Source organism: Cavia porcellus, unplaced genomic scaffold (assembly GCF_034190915.1).
Source record: "Cavia porcellus strain 051 isolate PalLab524CR breed Dunkin Hartley unplaced genomic scaffold, mCavPor4.1 scaffold_45, whole genome shotgun sequence".
Lineage (NCBI taxonomy): Eukaryota > Metazoa > Chordata > Mammalia > Rodentia > Caviidae > Cavia > Cavia porcellus.
In genome coordinates this window covers 2,858,748-2,877,311 of record NW_026947528.1, presented here as the reverse complement: position 1 = coordinate 2,877,311, position 18,564 = coordinate 2,858,748, and positions in this window count along the sequence as shown.

Sequence of the window (18,564 nt, the reverse complement as noted above, 5' to 3'; positions counted from 1 at the left end):
GTGAATTAAATCATGGAAATGTATGACATTGCATATAGATATATACAAAAGGCGTACACTTTGAGTTATGACATTCTGCGTTCAGTTTTTGTACCGATATATACATGTGAATGCAAGACATTCATTATCTAACAATTGCTAAGTTTGCAATAGAATTTGAAATAAAACTGAGTGCTCATGTTTCCAAGCCATGCTCTAGAGAATCAACCATTCTGATTAATATTCTTAGTAGGCTGGTGGAATGTTAGTGTACTCAGTTTGAATATCAATATGCAGTTGTCTCTAGAAATTAATCCCCTCATACTTGTCCTGGATACTGTTAAAATCTCAAAATCTGCATAAAATACTGATACATGCTTACTCATATACAAAGCAGATCAAGTTATAACAGATCAGGCCTTGAAGCTTAGCTATCTATCATTGGATTTGTGGAGAAGGAAAATGTTAATAGACTCTCTGTGATTATGCATTTCTGTAAACCCAGCACACTAGGAATCAGATTTTGCAGAATGGCAAAATCAAGTTCAAACTTCACAGCTTAATGATCAGTGAAAATCTCTTAAAATAGATTTTTAAAAATCTATAGATTTATGCTAATACCCGTTGTTCATTCCCAGCCCAGAAAAGAAAAAAATGTGTTATATAATGTCAAAAAATAAATAATATAATGTCATTTGCTATAAGAATTAGATGGGACTTTCACCCATCAATTCAGTGAAACAGCTCAGCTATAAAACCTAAAAGGTCACAGGGTTTATTTTAGATGAGAAACCAAAATATAAATTGTGGAATGAAATGAAACAGAGTTGATAGAGAAAAGTAAGACTAACCATATGGAAAGGGGAACTACAGGTTAAGGACAGAAGGGAGATTGTGATGGGGAAACACATGAGAATAATCTGCATGTGATACACATATCTACCCATGCCCAAAGTGAAGCTAAATATTCTGCATTTAAAAAGGTACCACCTTTTAAGATTTTCAAATGTGTACCAGTCTTTTGGGAATGGTTGTTTTCAACATATCTCACAAGGCCATTCTGTTTCTTCATGGCCAGAATTTCTTAGCAGGCATTAAAAACAGAATTTGACATTAATGCAGTCATTAAAGTGAGGTGCATTTCACTGTGAATATTTCTTTTTTTAAATTTAATATAAGGAAAGGTTAAACAAACAAAATAAGTAGAAATAATACTATTTTCAAAGTGAAAATTAACAGTAAGAAATCACAAGAAGATGATTACAAATGCTGATCATAGAAATAGTTATGAAATACAAAAGTGAAACATATGAAGTGGGGATTCAAACAGCGAGACTGCAAACAGTTTTGTTCAACTCTCCAAGAAAACCTTAGTAATATCGTTATATATCCTATATGTGATTTTTTTCTTTACAGAAATGACAAGCTAGGGAAATCCTGTGGACATACATCTTGGAATCAGTGTAAAGAAGTATTCCTTTGTATTGCAGAAGGTAATGTGAATGTGAAAGAAACAGAAACACACCATAATGTTCAGATCCATGAAAACTATTGCACTGCAGAGAAACACTACATATGTGAGAAATGTGGGAAAGGTTTTACCACACATGGAATTTGTAAGCAACATGGAAGAATTCACAGAGGAGAGAGACCCTACATATGTAATCAGTGTGGGAAAGCTTCTACAACACGTACATATTGTCAAGTACATGAAAGTCTTCACTCCGGAGAAAAACGTTATAAATGTAAGCACTGTGAGAAAGCTTTCAGCTCATGTACTTATTGTGTAATCCATGAAAAACTTCACACTGGGCAGAAATCGCATATATGTAAGAAATGTGGGAAAGCTTTTAGCATTAAAATTCATTTTCAAATACATGAAAATGTTCACACTGGAGAGAAACCCTATGTGTGTAAGCAATGTGGAAAAGGTTTCATCCAACCTGGAAATTGTAAGGAACATGAAAGAATTCACACTGGAGAGAAACCCTATGTATGTAAGCAATGTGGGAAAGCTTTTAACACATGGGGAGGTTGTAAGAGACATGAAAGAATTCACACTGGAGAGAAACCCTATGTATGTAAGCAATGTGGGAAAGCTTTTAAAACACAGGGTGAATGTAAGAAACATGAAAAAATTCACACTGGAGAGAAACCCTATGTATGTCAGCAATGTGGAAAAGGATTCACCAGATCTGGACATTGTAAGCTACATGAAAGAATTCACACTGGAGAGAAACCATATGTATGTAAGCAATGTGGGAAAGCTTTTAACACACGGGGAGGTTGTAAGAGACATGAAAGAATTCACACTGGAGAGAAACCATATATATGTAAGCAATGTGGGAAAGCTTTTACCACACCTACAAATTGTAAGGAACATGAAAGAATTCACACTGGAGAGAAACCATATGTATGTAAGCAATGTGGGAAAGCTTTTACCAGATCTGGATGTTGTAAGGTTCATGAAAGAATTCACACTGGAGAGAAACCTTATGTATGTAAGCAATGTGGGAAAGCTTTTAAAACACAGAGAGATTGTAAGAAACATGAAAGAATTCACACTGGAGAGAAACCCTATGTATGTAAGCAATGTGGGAAAGCTTTTAGCACACGGGGAGATTGTAAGAGACATGAAAGAATTCACACTGGAGAGAAACTCTATATATGTAAGTAATGTGGGAAAGCTTTTAAAATGCAGTGAGATTGTAAGAAATATGAAAGAATGCACACTGTATGTAAGCAATGTGGGAAAATTTTTACCCTACATGGCCATTGTAAGTAACATGAAAGTTCACACTCAAGATAAATCTAGTGTATATAAGAGTCGTGAGAATGGTTTGAGCACACGTACATATTGCATAATGCATGTAAATCTTCACACTGGGCAGAAAATTTATATATATAAGGAATGTGGGGAAGGTTTCAGCAGAAATGCTCATTGTCCAATACATTATAAAATTTATACTGTTGAGAAACCCTGTGTATGGGAAGAATGTGGGAAAGCTTTCACCACACATGGATATTGTAAAATACGTCAATGACTTCACACTGGTGCGAAACCCTATTTATATAACAGCGTGGCAAAGCTTTTACCACATACAGTCATTGCAAAACACATGAAAGAATTCACACTGGGAAGAACCACTGGCTATGTAAGAGAGTGGAGACACTTTCAGCAACCAGATTGTAAGTGAAATACATGAAAAAACTCACACAAGAGATAAATTCTATGTGTTATGGGAATACTCCCATCATACTTGATCATTGTTACATATCTGAAAGAGCTCACTGGGCAGAGATGCTATGGGATTAACAATGTGAGAAATATGGCAATCCATGTTTCTTGTTAAATACATAGAAAATGTCACTGTTCAGACAGTTTAGATCTAAGTTTACTTTAAAAATCACAAGGAGACCTAATAAATAATCAATACAGAAGTTAGATGTCAATATTTCTTCACAAATATTCCAGAAATGACAAATCTGAGATGGTGGAGCTCTACTCAAGTGCACATGTTGTATGATTTTCAGTTACTCACTTGTACCTCTCTAGATTTTTTAAAGTGTCTTTGTGCTTCAACATGGCATCTTGTAATTAAACATGCTAAACTGAAATGGGCTTTTCACTTTCAAGTATGAATAGTGTCTATGTACTTAATATTTTTTCTTTAAAACTTAAATTGTATATTTTTTGGTGAATTGTAATGTTGTTTATTTAAAGAGAAAAAAGAAAAAAGTATAGAAATAATACAGAATTTCAGAAAAATAAACAATAAGAAATCACTATTTGATTAGTTTCATATTGTCATCTTAGAAGTAGTTGTTCAAGTTAAAAAATTAAAGCATACAAAGTGATATTCAAATAATGACACTGTCAAAAGTTCACCTCAATGATCCAACAAAAAGTTGTTAATATGCTTACCTGTTCTACACACTTTTTTTTCTTAAGAGGGTAAGATTAAACATGACAAAACAGAACAGAACAGTTCATAAGGAACCAAGTTAAGGAAACAGATTTCAAAGCGAGTCCACTGCAGATGTTCACTGTCTATCTTACTGTCTCTAGTTTTCTTCCAAATAGTTGTTCCCATCTTCACATACATTGAATATATACCAAATATTATAGAACTAATCAAATAGTTACAGGGTGATGCAGGCTTTTTCAGGCTTCAAGACTGATTTTGGTTCAGTCGATAATGACTACCATAATGTCTCTTATTCTCTTCATAGTAGCTGTCATTATCTTTATGTATGCTGAAATTTAACATAAGAGACTGGACTAATATCACTCTGAACAGTGAATAATAGTATCCTGAGAAGGAGAAAGGTGAGGAATTGCCTAAAAAAAGAAGGCAGAGAACATTGTTAAAAGTGTATCAAGATTTAAAAGCTACAGTAGCATTGTTGCTCTAGTTAGTTTGGTTATATTTTGTTCTGGTATGTCTACTCATATTAGATTTGAGGGCACAGAGAGATAACCCAAAAATAACAGGTTATACCATGGTAACTATCCTTAAATTCCTATTAACCAAAACTGAAACACTATATTACTTACATTGTCTTCTATGACTGATCTTCTTTGAAGCTGGTTTGTTTGAATGTTATTTGGCCTTGAGTGATTTTATTCACATTTGGTATGCTTGCTAGTATCAAGTTCAAGAAAAGAAGCAACCACTGTGAAGATGACAAGATGTAATATATATCCATTGGTGGGCTGGGGATTTAGCTCAGTGGCTTAAGCAGCTGCCTGGCAAGTGTGAGTTCATGAGTTTGATCTCCAGTGCCAAAAAAATAAATAAATAAAAGATATCCATTCCAGGTTTGATTATTTTTTAATTAAAGAGAACAAAGATAGGAAATAAAAAAGCAGTAAAAGGGTACAAGTAATACAGAATTTCAAGAAAAAAATACAATAAGAAATCACTAGTTAATAAGTTATATATTGTCATCTTAGAAACAGTTGTCCAAATTATAAAATTAAGGCATATAAAGTGGACATTCATACAGTGAGATTGCAGAAAGTTCTGTTCAATGACCAACAAAAGCTCAGTAATATGGTTTTCCATCCTACACACTCAAGCATGCAGTTATATCCCTTAGACCACCTTCCTTTCCTCTCTTTTTTACAATAACAATTACACATTTTGAGTTTTTTTTACTCCCAAAGTTATTACATTTTTTTTGAAGAGAATAAAACCTAACATGACTAAATAAAACAGAGTCGGTTAGAACAGAAGGATGGGCATAGTACATGATGCAAAAATAGAGTATCAGATGATCAAAAATAGTTACCATTGTGCCTCTTGTTATTTTTAAAAAGAGTTGGCTATATCATCAGGTATAATAGAATTGATCAAAACAGTACAGAACAAGACCAATAAAACCTACACTGGAAACCTTACAAGATTTCAAAAGAAGATAATAGTCAAACTATAATGGGCATCATAGTAAATCTTATTGCCTTCAAAGTGGTTGCCTATACCCTCAAACTTGATACTATCAAACAAATAGAATATAGTAAAATCAGACAGAACAAGATGGGGAGAGCAATACTGGGGTTCAAATCAGGTTAATAGGAAAACAAAGTTACTATTATATATCCCGATATTTTTAATTTAGTTTTCCCTTAATTGGAAAAAAAATAAAAAAATAGTTTAATTTTTAAAAAAGGATGGAGATTGAGATAAAAGAGGACATTGTAATAGAACAACACTGGTCAGAATGGAACAATTTAAGCATCATTGTGTTTCACTCCCAGATAATCTAACATAATAGTAGTCACCATAGTGCCTCATTCCTTGAATTATTTTAGTATAACTTTGTATACTATAGCTTCAATCATATCAAGACAGTGTGAAGCGATTCAAGAGACTGAAAGAATTACAGGGTATTTAGAACCAGTTAACAGAAAATGAACAATGGTTTCTATATTATCTCCTTTCTTATAAAATATTTTCTTTATGCTATCACATATAGTAAAATATAGTAAGATACAACATGGTAAAGCCAGTGGAAACAGATAGTTTGTGAGAGAGGGACCATTCTTACACCACTGAGATTGAGCCCAGTGTTGATCATGTTGGTTAATTTTGAATATGCTGGTGAGTTAACGTGGCAAACATTTAGCTGAACCCTATTGTGTATGTTTGGTAGGAATATTAGTCAATAGAGTGTTTTCATTTATATTATTTTTAACACATTATTGTCTAGCTTCATTCTCAGGATTATTTTGTCACTTAAAAGAAGTTGGTGGTGGTTTTTCCTTCAACTTGATTGAATAATTGAAAAATAATCAGTATTTATTTTTTAATTCACCAGTGCACTTATTTTATCCCAGCTTTATTGTTGTTATTAAGCAGCTGTGATTTTTACACATTGTCTGTACTCCTTATTGCTCTGGTCATTAGACTATTTCCTTCTGATGCATGTGGTTTGGGGACATCAATGGACACCACATATCCATTAAGGGTCACATCTCATTTTACTTATGGATGCTACCATTTACTTTTGTATCTTCAAACTATCTCTATAATATATAATTTTGTGAGTAACTCCTTTCAGTTACTCAGATTTAATGCACATTCTTGCAGGGTGTGGTTACTGCTGGAGTAAACTGGGGCTTCTGAGGGCCTGGTCTCTTATTTAAGGCTTCATACCCTGACCTGCCTGCAGTGTCCCCATCTCCTCACCTGCTCCCTGTAAACATCTGTCCTGCTCCATAGCTATGGTGAGTCCACATGTGGCAGTTCAGATCTGCACCTGGGTGGAAAACATTCAGTCAGTTTGGGCTCTGTAACAGACTGACTTTGTCATACAGAGCTCCCCTGAGTGAGAGAGGGGGCCTCAGGCATGTAGGGATGAGCTCTGGAACCATTCCAGCTCTCTCCTGTCCAGCGTGCAGTGTGTGATGCTTTCCTGAGAACTTACTCAAGGATGAGGCGGCCTCGATCTGGGCCTTTTTTAGCCATGGTTCCTGCTAGGTACCATTGTGTCCTGCAGCTGTGCCTGGACCATCTCTCTGACTTTAGATCTCCACATAGATCTGAGCAGACTCAGTCTTCCTCTACCAGGCTCTAACTCTATACTGAGGCTTCAAGTGTAAAATCTGCCACCCTCAAGTTCATCTTATATGCATTTAATCTGGAAATTCCACTTCTAGGGGTCATTAAAAAATGACATTGACAGACACCGTATTCTCTTCTTAAACAGTTAAGGTGTGGACTGTTAGAAACCATGAACTTACCACAGCACAGCTGCTGAGTTAATTATAAATTACAGCCCCTGAAAATGCTGAAAGAACGCCATGTCCTAGGCCATGTCCCTGATCTTTCCTGAGATGGAAGAGAGCTTGTGTCCTGGCTCTCTCTCCACCCAGCAGTGAAGAGATGCAGGCCTGCACAGCAGGTGAGGACAGGAGAGAGGAGCTGGTCAATGGCAGAGCTCTCATCCTGGGAGGGATGCCTTTGTGGTTTTTCCATTTTATGTTCCACTGCATTATTTATAGTGCTCCATTCAGTATTACTTCTGTTCAATTCACTTAAGAATAAATAGTTGGTATTTTCTTGAATAGGTGATTGGAAATGGATGACTTAATATTCTTTTATATGTAATGTAGGATACACATATAGAAGAACATTCAAGCTTCACTTTATAGTTACATAAAATAAGGAGTCTTTTTATTCAGAAAAGCAACACATCTTCACGACTAAGTTTTAAACCCCCAAGATATGAAGCCATGCGAATTCCGCTGTGGTGGGTGTCCTTCCCTCCCTACCTGAGAAGTCACTGTATTCATCTGTGTCTGGTAGAGGACACCCAGAATCTTCTTATGAGTGTCTTTTTCCAGCAAGGAGGACTGGAATCTTCCTGTGCTCAGGCCAAGCAGGGAGTGTGCAGCATGCAGAGGAGCCAGCACCTCCTGCCTTACACCCATTTCCACCACTGCATCCATGCTGCAGCCCTGCAGGCCCAATAAGGCAGAGCCATAAGGGTGCAGCAAAGACTCTTCCACTTCAGCACAAGAGGCCTCAACTCTGGGTCCTGGCTTCAGTCTCCACCAGGCTCCAGGCTCTTCCATGGATTGGACATTCTTAGTGGGTCAGACACACCATCAGTGCCTTGGTGCAAAGTCCATTTTCCACAGTGACCCTTCCATTCTGCATACTTTGATCCTTTGCTTTCTAAATGAGGCTGAGGCATTGGAGACAAAACCCCACACATTAGCATTACTTTTTGTTTTTCTTTCTTTTCCTTCTTCTCTTTTCTTCTTCTTCTTCTTCTTCTTCTTCTTCTTCTTCTTCTTCTTCTTCTTCTTCTTCTTCTTCTTCTTCTTCTTCTTCTTCTTCTTTTCTTCTTTTTCTTCCCCTTCCCCTTCCTCTTCCTCTTCCTCTTCCTCTTTGTCTTCATCTTTCTTTTTTTCTTGGTTTCTTTGATGCTTTAAATACATATTTAGAGGTGTATTTTGCCAAAAACTTTCCTTGTCTTTTCACACCCCCTTACCTGAAGTTTTTACAGATTTCGGCTGCAGTTCACACCCTATGTGTCTGAATACTCAGAATCCATTCTGCAGCTTAGTAGAATGAGGGAAGCAAACCAGAAAGTGAACTTGGGGATGTTACTGTGCCTTCCAACACTCCAACTCATATCTTTTTACCTCAAAAATATGCGCTTCAGTAGCAGCTGAGTCTGGCACAGACAAAATGAGTTTCCTGCATTTATATCAGACAATCTCATTTCCACTCAAGCACATTGTATCAGGTTTCTTATGGCCAAACTTGAAGAATTATTTCCAGTACATGAGAGGCTGCCACTGGTCCTGAAATCATGATGGAACTTTTTGTAAACACATAGTCTGATCTACACATAGTCTGGGGACAGAAGCTAAGAGAGGCAGAGATGGCTGGCACAAATACAAACACCTCAAAATTGTCAAGCAACAGCAGCAACAAGCAGGAACCAAGTTGCTGAGCTTTCACAATTGGGTTGGAATCCTGTGGTGGATTGTGCCCTGGGTTTACTGAGGCAGCTCAGTACATGTAGGTTGCTGCCTCGATCCCCCTTCCTTCAGTGTAATACAAACAGAAACTCATGTGCATGCATCATTTATTTGCAATTTTTCTGTTGCAGTTACAAAACCTGTATTCATGGGAGTCCACATCTCTGCCATAGCAGACCCACCCACGGGCATTACCACCATGTCTTTTAAAGGATCAGTTTATTTATACAAAATCATAGCAATGTTCTCATCCTTGATTTTCCAGACTTGTGCATTTTCAGTCATTTCTTGAAGGGAAGCTAAATGATTTAGTTTGAGTAAAGTTAAAGTGTGTTGCTGTGCTTCTGTGTGATGTCCTTACTGCCAGAGCTGATGAAGGCAATGAGTGCGATCAGCTGGAGGTTTAGCTCCAGAGTGACACACTTTGCACAGCTGTGTCAGGCAGGCTGCCCCTCACCTCACTGGCCACCCAGGCATCCAAATGTCCTTTCTCAGTGCTGTTGCTGGCTTTGGGAGGCACCGGATTGGAGTGGAGATGCCCAGAGCACTGGCTGGCCCTGGGGAAAAGTTGTTGTGCCATGAGTTTGTCATCCTTAGCCCTGCACCTCTGTGGGTCTGGGGCCAGGGCAGGGTTTCCCCCAGCTGCAGTGAACAGCATCCTCCAGACAGCTCTCCTGTGCATGCTCTAAATGGAGGCTAGGGGGGTCCCAGTTCCTTCCTGCTTCAGACAGGACTGTGAATCAAACACTTGAATATTTTTGCAGCATTCTGTGTGGCAGAAAACTCTATTCTTCATCGTAGGTGTTCTAGGGAAGGCTGTGTAGAGCTCTGATCGGAGTTGCAGGACAGGACTGTTGTCTGCCCCCCATGTTCTCCCCATTTTTGCTCAGCACCTGCCTTAAAAGGTTCCAGTGGATGGGGAAACAGCACATCTCAGGGATGTGTGTCTGCATGAGTCAAGTTTGGGAGGCTCAGTGTTTTCTGTGCTTGTTAGCCATGTCTGGTGATTCTCTTTGAGTTAGAAAAATTTGTCATTTCCCTCACAAAATGGACTCATGAGACCTCTTTCACACTTGTAGCTCCCTTTGTATCACTGAAATCATGGAAAACTTTTTTGACATGAAAAGATGAATACATACACAATGGTCTCTACGTTTTCCCTGTAGAGTTTATTTCTCTAGGATTTTCTCTTCTATCAAAGAGCAATACCAGCCAGTCTCCTCCAGGAATGTTTGGCCAAACAGAATCTGATGCACTGATACGAAAGACCCAGGGTAGTAAATCACAGTGAGAGAAAGGTCAGTGTTGGTTGGTGACTAGCAGGAGCTCTGCATTAGAAAAAGTGCACAGGGACTCTTCCAGTGACACAGCATAAGAATCAGTGCTCCTATTTGGCTGTTACATTAGCTGTGAGTTGCAATATAGCATCAAATTTGCTGTCTCAAAAAATGTGTATATATAAAAAATTAATCCCCAAGATATGGGGTTAAGATTTGAAGAAATCAGTCTCCATTCTGTTTTGTTTGGTTTTATTTGTTTAGTTTAGTTTAGTTTTATTGAGACAGGTTTTCTCTATGTATATCAGCTAGGCATTGACTCTCTGAGATTCCAGTTCCTCTCTGATTGTATATCAATTTCGGTCCACATTGACATCCTTTGCTAAAATCACAATAGTATTTGAATGAATAAAGCGATGTTTATACATTTAAAAATATTCATTAATACAGGCCAGGGATTTAAGCTCAGCTGGCAGAAACACCTGCCTGGAAAGTGGTAGGGTGTAATTTTGATCCCTGGTACCTATAAACAAAAGTAATTTAAATTGCAAAGAAAGAAAATAATTTCATTTGTGAAAATGTAGGTTTACAAAATTTATAACTAAATATGTCAATGGAAAATTAAACATTGTTAATAGTCATATGTAGTATCCAAAGTTGTTGGGGCTGGGGATTGAATTCAGTGATACAAGGAGCTGTCTAGAGAGCACAAGGTCATGAGTTTAATCCCTCATACAAAAAAAATTCACAGTTGTCAGTGATGCAGTGCTATGAGCACATTTATTGGAACTGATACTTGTTAATTAATAGGCTTAATGTTTCCTTTATGGTCTATGAAATACCTGCAGATAACATGGAACTTACAGTGAATAATGTATTGTTCCCTATAGGTTGCTATTTTCTGAGTTGTTTCTATTTTTTGTTTTCCCACATACTTGAAAGTTTAAAATGTAGGCTAATGCTAGCTAGAAAAACTATGATAATCATTTTTTCAACTTAATGATATATTTCCCTATATCCATTTTTTTTTTATTTAAGAGGAAAAAGAGAAAACCACAAAACAAAACAAAGTGGTGTAAGGGTACACATAATACAGAACTACAAAAAAAACCAAACCAAACCAAAACAAAACAAAACAAAAACATAACAGTAAGAAATCACCTGTTAGTAGATTACATATTATCATCTTGAAAATAGTTGCTCAAATCACAGTATCAAAGAATACAAGGTGGACATTCAATCAGGGAGACTGCAAACAGCTGTGTTCAATGTAATGTTTACAGTGCCTATATCCATTAAGAACATTTTGTTTGATACAATTACTCCAAGTCAAATTGATAAACAATTCTTAAAGTTACAGGAAGCTGAGTTAGATAGCAATACAGGCAACCATACCATGATATAGTGGAATGAAATTCCTGACCTTCTATGTCTGGTATGAGTTTGTGTTGTCTAAAATGCAAGAATTGGAGAGCACAAATAGCTATTTTGAAGAAAGCAACACAACATAAAAGCTAGTGCTGATTTAATATTGTCTTGTTTTAAAGTCCCATCAAGCTGTAGTACATCTGTTTCCATTGGTTTTAACATGTTGTATCTTACTATATTTCACTATAAGCTGTAGTATAAACAAAACTCTTTATAAGCAAATAGATAATATAGAAATCATTGTTTGTTTTCTATTAGTAGGTTCTAAATACCCTGTAATTATTGCATTCTCTTGAAAGGCTTCACACTGTCTAGATACGCTTGATATTATAGCATGCGAAGTTACACTCAAATAATTTAAGGAAAGAGGCACTGTGGTGACTACTATCATGTTAGATTATCTGGTGGTGAAACACAATGATGCTTGAATTGCTCGGTTCTGCCCTGCATTGTTCTATTACAATATCCTCTCTTATCTCAATCTTCCCCATATTTTTAAATTAATTTATTTTCTCTCTCTTTTTTTAATTAAGGGAAAACTAAAAGAACAACGTGACATATTATAGTAACTTTTTTGTTGTCCTATTAACCTGTCTTGAACCCCAGTATTGCTCTCTCCATCTTGTTCTGCATGATTATTATATATTCTATTTTGTTTGATAGTATCAAGTTTGAAGGTATAGGCAATCACTTTGAAGGCAATAAGATATACTATGATGCCCAATATGGATTGACTATCATCCTTTTTTTTTTAATCCTGTAAGGTCCTCAGTGTAGATTTTATTGGTTTTGTTCCATATTGTTTTGATCAATTCTATTATTGAAACTCAATTTGAAAATAGCAAGAGGCACAATGGTAACCACTTTTGATCACATGCTATTCTATTTTTGCACCACGTGCTATGCCCACCCTTCTGTTCTGACTCTGTTTTGCTTAGTTACATTTGTTTTAATTCTCTTGAAAAAAGTAATAAGAACCATGAGAGAAATAAAACCCTAAAAGTCTAATTGTTACTGTAAAAAGAGAGGAAATTAAGGTGGACTAAGTGATATAACTGCAGATATGTTCGAGAGTGTAGGACGGAAAACCATATAACTGAGCTTTTGTTGGATCATTGAATGGAACTGTCTCCAATTCCACTGTATGAATGTTCACTTCATATGCTTTACTTTAGTGATATGGACAACTGTTTCTGGGAAGATAACTTGTAAACTGTTAACTGGTGATTTTGTACTGTATATAAATTTTTTTCTACAAATACAGTATTATTTGCACCCTTTTCCTGCATTTTTTTATGTTCTTTCTTTTATTTTCTTCTCTCTTTAAATAAAAAAATGGGCAATTGAAATGAATAGACATTTCTCGGAAGAATAGAAAATAAATACATCAAAAACTGTTCAACAGCAAGTGTGTATAGGGATGTTGAATAGCTGACTATATTAATGTTTTTGGATCATTGAACACAGCTGTTTGCAGTCTCTCTGTTTTAATGTCTACTTTGTATTCTTTGATACTGTGATTTTTTTTTTTTTTGGTCTTTTTCCTTTTTATCGGTACCAGGGATCGAACTCACGACTGCCTGCTTGCAAGGCAGGCGCTTATGCCGCTGAGCTAAATCCCCAGCCCCTTGATACTGTGATTTGAGCAACTATTTCCAAGATGATAATATGTAATCTATTAACAGGTGATTTCTTACTGTTATGTTTTTTTTTTGTAGTTCTGTATTATATGTAACCTTACACTGCTTTGTTTTGTTTTGTGTTTTTCTCTTTTTCCTCTTAAATAAAAAAAATGTTCAACAAAAGAATAAATAAATAAATAAAATGCAAGAATGAATTTCAGGAACAACAGTGTTAAAGAGCAGAATATATTTATTGAAAGAAACAAAGTGAAAGTGTTTTGCTCTAAATAGAATATTTTGGAAGTGGGAGGTGGAACCAGGGGACCTTTGTCTTGAAGTCACTTTCCTCTCCCCTATTCAACCTACCTGTGGCCAGAAAAGAATCTCAATCAGCTACTTACATATCAGCAATGCCACCTTTAAGCACCACCCAAGTCAAAAACTATATGTATGCTGCCCACATATTTCCAGAAGAAAAAGCCAGACCCGCAGTGGTCATGCGGTTCTCCCCATATTCTTACAATAAAGGCCATTTTGACTTTATATTGTCTTCTTTACTACACCAAAAATCTTATTGGAAAGCTTCTGTCTGAGAAAAACAGGAGGGATTCTGAGCCTGTAGCAAAGGACTCTGTCTTTTCTAGAGACTTTACAAAATAAAATCATGTGATGAGATAGGTTTAAAGTGTGTTAGATTACTGAGGTTACTGAGGAGGTAAATTAGCACAATAGAGAAGCAGAATATAAGTAATGCAAAAGTGGCCTTTTATTTAAAGAATGTGGAGAGGAGCCCACAGCCACCAAGGTTTTGGCTTTTTTTTTTCAGACTGACTATGGGGTTATGGGGTATATGTGACTTTTGACTGGATGTGGTGCTTGGAGGGGACATTGATGTCATGCTAGGACTTAATGGGAATTTTCTTTAGGCCCCTGGGAAAGAAAGAGGATGTTATAATCAAGGAGAAAAGAGGAAGTGGCCATGTGAGTAAGCATCCCTGAGTTCACCTTCTTTCACTTTGAACTACCACTATGAGGTCCTGTAATTTTTCTAGGGTAAAACTCTTTCAAGTACATCCTTTGGTTTGAATGAAGAAATCAAAACAAAGAATTTTTGCTATCTGTCTTCCTCCATGGCTGGTGATAAGCCATTCATAAGAAATATTTTGATTCAATTCCTTAATGCATTGTTGATACCATAACCAAAATTACAGATCAGTTCACTTTCAGAAAAAGAAGCAGCACTTAAAGACAGGGATAAAAGCCTTCAATGCAAGTAACCCTGGCAAGGTGAGATCAACAGTGTGTGATACAAACTACTACTGACTTCTCTGACTTCAAGAAAGAGAAACGTTTATACTGATATTGATATACTGGAATGAATCTCCCAGTCTACTATGTCTGATATGAGGTTTTTTGTTCTCTAAAGTCAAAGAATGAATTTTAGGAACAACATAGATTAAGAGAAGATTACATGATAGATTACCAAATGATTACATATGGTGCTCATAGAAATAGTTAATGAAATACAAAAGTGAAACATACGAAGTGGGGACTCAAACAGCAAGACTGCACACAGTTTTGTTCAACTCTCCAACAAAAACTTAGTCATATGGTTATATATCCTATATGTGATTTTTTTTCTTTACAGAAATGACAAGCTAGGGAAATCCTATTTACATACATCTTGGAATCAGTGTAAAGAAGTATTCCTTTGTACTGCAGAAGGTAATGTGAATGTGAAAGAAACAGAAACACACCACAATGTTCACATCCATGAAAAATATTGCAGTGGAGGGAAACCCTATGTATGTCAGCAATGCAGGAAAGGTTTTACCACACATGGAATTTGTACGCAACATGGAAGAATTCACAGAGGAGAGAGACCCTACAGATGTAATCAGTGTGGGAAAGCTTTTACAACACGTACATATTGTCAAGCACATGAAAGTCTTCACTCCGGAGAAAAACGTTATAAATGTAAGCACTGTGAGAAAGCTTTCAGCTCATGTACTTATTGTGTAATCCGTGAAAAACTTCACACTGGGCAGAAATCGCATATATGTAAGAAATATTGGAAAGCTTTTAGCATTAAAATTAATTTTCAAATACATGAAAATGTTCACACTGGAGAGAAACCATATGTATGTAAGCAATGTGGAAAAGGCTTCTTCCAACCTGGAAATTGTAAGCAACATGAAAGCATTCACACTGGAGCAAAACCATAAGTATGTAAGCACCGTGGGAAAGTTTTTAACACACATGCATATTTTAAGATTCATGAAAGAATTCACACTGGAGAGAAACTCTATGTTTGTTAGCATGTGGGAAAGCTTTTAAAACACAGGGAGATTGTAAGAAACATGAAAGAATTCACACTGGAGAGAAACCATATATATTTAAACAATGTGGGATAGCTTTTACCACACATGCAAATTGTAAGGAACATTAAAGAATTCAAATTGGAGAGAAGCCATGTGCATATAAGCAAAGTGGGAAAGCTTTTAACACACGGGGAGATTTTAAGAAACATGAAAGAATTAACATTGGAGAGAAACCCTATGTATGTAAGCAATGTGGGAAAGGTTTTACCAATTCTGGACATTGTAAGCAACATGAAAGAATACACACTGGATAGGAACCCTATGTATGTAAGCTATATGTGAAAGTTTTTACCCTACATGGACATTGTAAGCAACATGAAAGTTCACACTCAAGATAATACCACTGTATATAAGCATCATGAGAATGGTTTGAGCACAGGTACATATTGCATAATGCATTGAAATCTTCACACTGGGCAGAAAACTTATATATGTAAGGAATGTGGGGAAGGTTTTAGCAGAAATGCTCATTGTCCAATACATTATAAAATTTACACTGTTGAGAAAGCCTGTGTATGTGAAGAATGTGGGAAAGCTTTCACCACACATAGATACTGTAAAATACATCCATGAATTCACACTGGTGAGAAACCCTATGTATATAACAATGTGGCAAAGCTTTCACCACGTACAGTCATTGCAAACACATGAAAGAATTCACACTGGGAAGAACCACTGGCTATGTAAGCAAGTGGACACACTTTCAGCAGCCAGATTGTAAGTGAAATACATGAAAAAAAAAAAAACGAGATAAATCCTACATGCCATGGGAATACTCTCAGCATACATGATCATTGTAACATATCTGAAAGAGCTCACTGGGCAGAGATGCTATGGGATTAACAATGTGAGAAATATGGCAATCCATGTTTCTTGTTAAATACATAGAAAAAGCATCACTTTTCAGACAGTTTAGATCTAAGTTTACTTTAAAAATTCCAAGGAGACCTGAAGAAATAACCAATACAGAATTTTGATGTCAATATTTCTTCACAAATATTCCAGAAATGACAAATCTGAGGTGGATCTCTACTAAATTGCATATGTTTTATGATTTTCAGTTAATCACTGTACCTCTCTAGATTTTTTAAAGTGTTTTTGTGCTTCAACATGGCATCTTGTAATTAAACATGCTAAACTGAAATGGGCTTTTTCACTTTCAAGTATGGATAGTGCCTATGTACTTAATATTTTGTCTTTAAAACTTAAATTTTATATTTTTTAGTGAATTGTAATGTTGTTTATTTAAAGAGAAAAAATGTAGAAATAATACAGAATTTCAGAAAAATAAACAATAAGAAATCACTAGTTGACTAGTATCATATTGTCATCTTAGAAGTAGTTGCTCAAGTTACAAATTTAAAGCATACAAAGTGATATTCAAATAATGACACTATCAACAGTTCACCTCAATGATCCCCCCAAAAGTTATTAATATGCCTATCTGTCCTACACAATTTTTTTTCTTAAAGAGGGTAAGATTAAACATGGCGAAACAGAGCAGAACATTTCATAAGGAAACAAGTTAAGGAAACACAGATTTCAAAGCAAGTCCACTGGAAATGTTCACTGTCTATCTTACTGTCTCTGTTTTCTTCCAAATAGTTGTTCCCATCCTCACACACAATGAATATATACTGAATATTATAGAACTAATCAAATAATTACAGGATGATGCAGGCTTTTTCGATATTCAAGACTGATCTTGGGGAAGTCAATAATGACTACCATAATGTCTCTCATTCTCTTCATAGTAGCTGTCTTTATCTTTATGTATGCTGAAATGGAACATAAGAGACTAGACTAATATCACTCTGAACAGTGAATAATAGTATCCTGAGAAGGAGAAAGGTGAGGAATTGCCTAAAAAAAGAAGGCAGAGGACATTGTTAAAAGTGTATCAGGACTTAAAAGCTACAGTAGTCTTGTTGCTCTGTTTAGTTTAGTTATATTTTGTTCTGGTCTGTCTACTCATATTAGATTTGAGGGCACAGAGAGATAACCCAAAAATAACAGGTTATACCATGGTAATTATCCTTAATTTCCTATTAACTAAAACTGAATCCCTATATTACTTACATTGTCTTCTATGACTGATCTTCTTTGAAGCTGGATTGTTTCAATGTTATTTGGCCTTGACTGATTTTATTCACATTTGGTATGCTTGTTAGTATCAAGTTCAAGAGCAGAGGCAACTACTCTGAAGATGGAAAGATGTAAAAGATATCCATTGGTGTGCTGGGGATTTAGCTCAGTGGATTAAGCACCTGCCTGGCAAGGGTGAGGTCATGAGTTTGATTTCCAGAGCCAAAAAATAAATGAATAAAAGATATCCATTCCAGGTTTGATTATTTTTTTAACTAAAGAGAAAAAAGAAAGTAAATAAAAAACAAAGAAATAAAAGGGTACAAGTAATACAGAATTTCAAGAAAAAATACAGTAAGAAATCACTAGTCAATAAGTTACATATTGTCATCTTAGAAACAGTTGTCCAAATTATAAAATTAAAGCATATAAAGTGGGCATTCATACAGTGAGATTGCAGAAAGTTCTGTTCAGTGATCCAACAAAAGCTCAGTAATATGGTTTTCCATCCTACACACTCATGCATGCAGTTATATCCCTTAGACCACCTTCTTTTCCTCTCTTTTTTACAATAACAATTACATGTTTTGAGTTTTTTTACTCCCACAGTTCTTATTACATTTTTTTGAAGAGAATAAATCCTAACATGACTAAATAAAACAGTCAGTTAGAACAGAAGGATGGGCATAGTACATGATGCAAAAATAGAATATCAGATGATCAAAAATAGTTACCATTGTGCCTCTTGCTATTTTTAAAAAGAGTTCCTATATCATCAGGTATAATAGAATTGA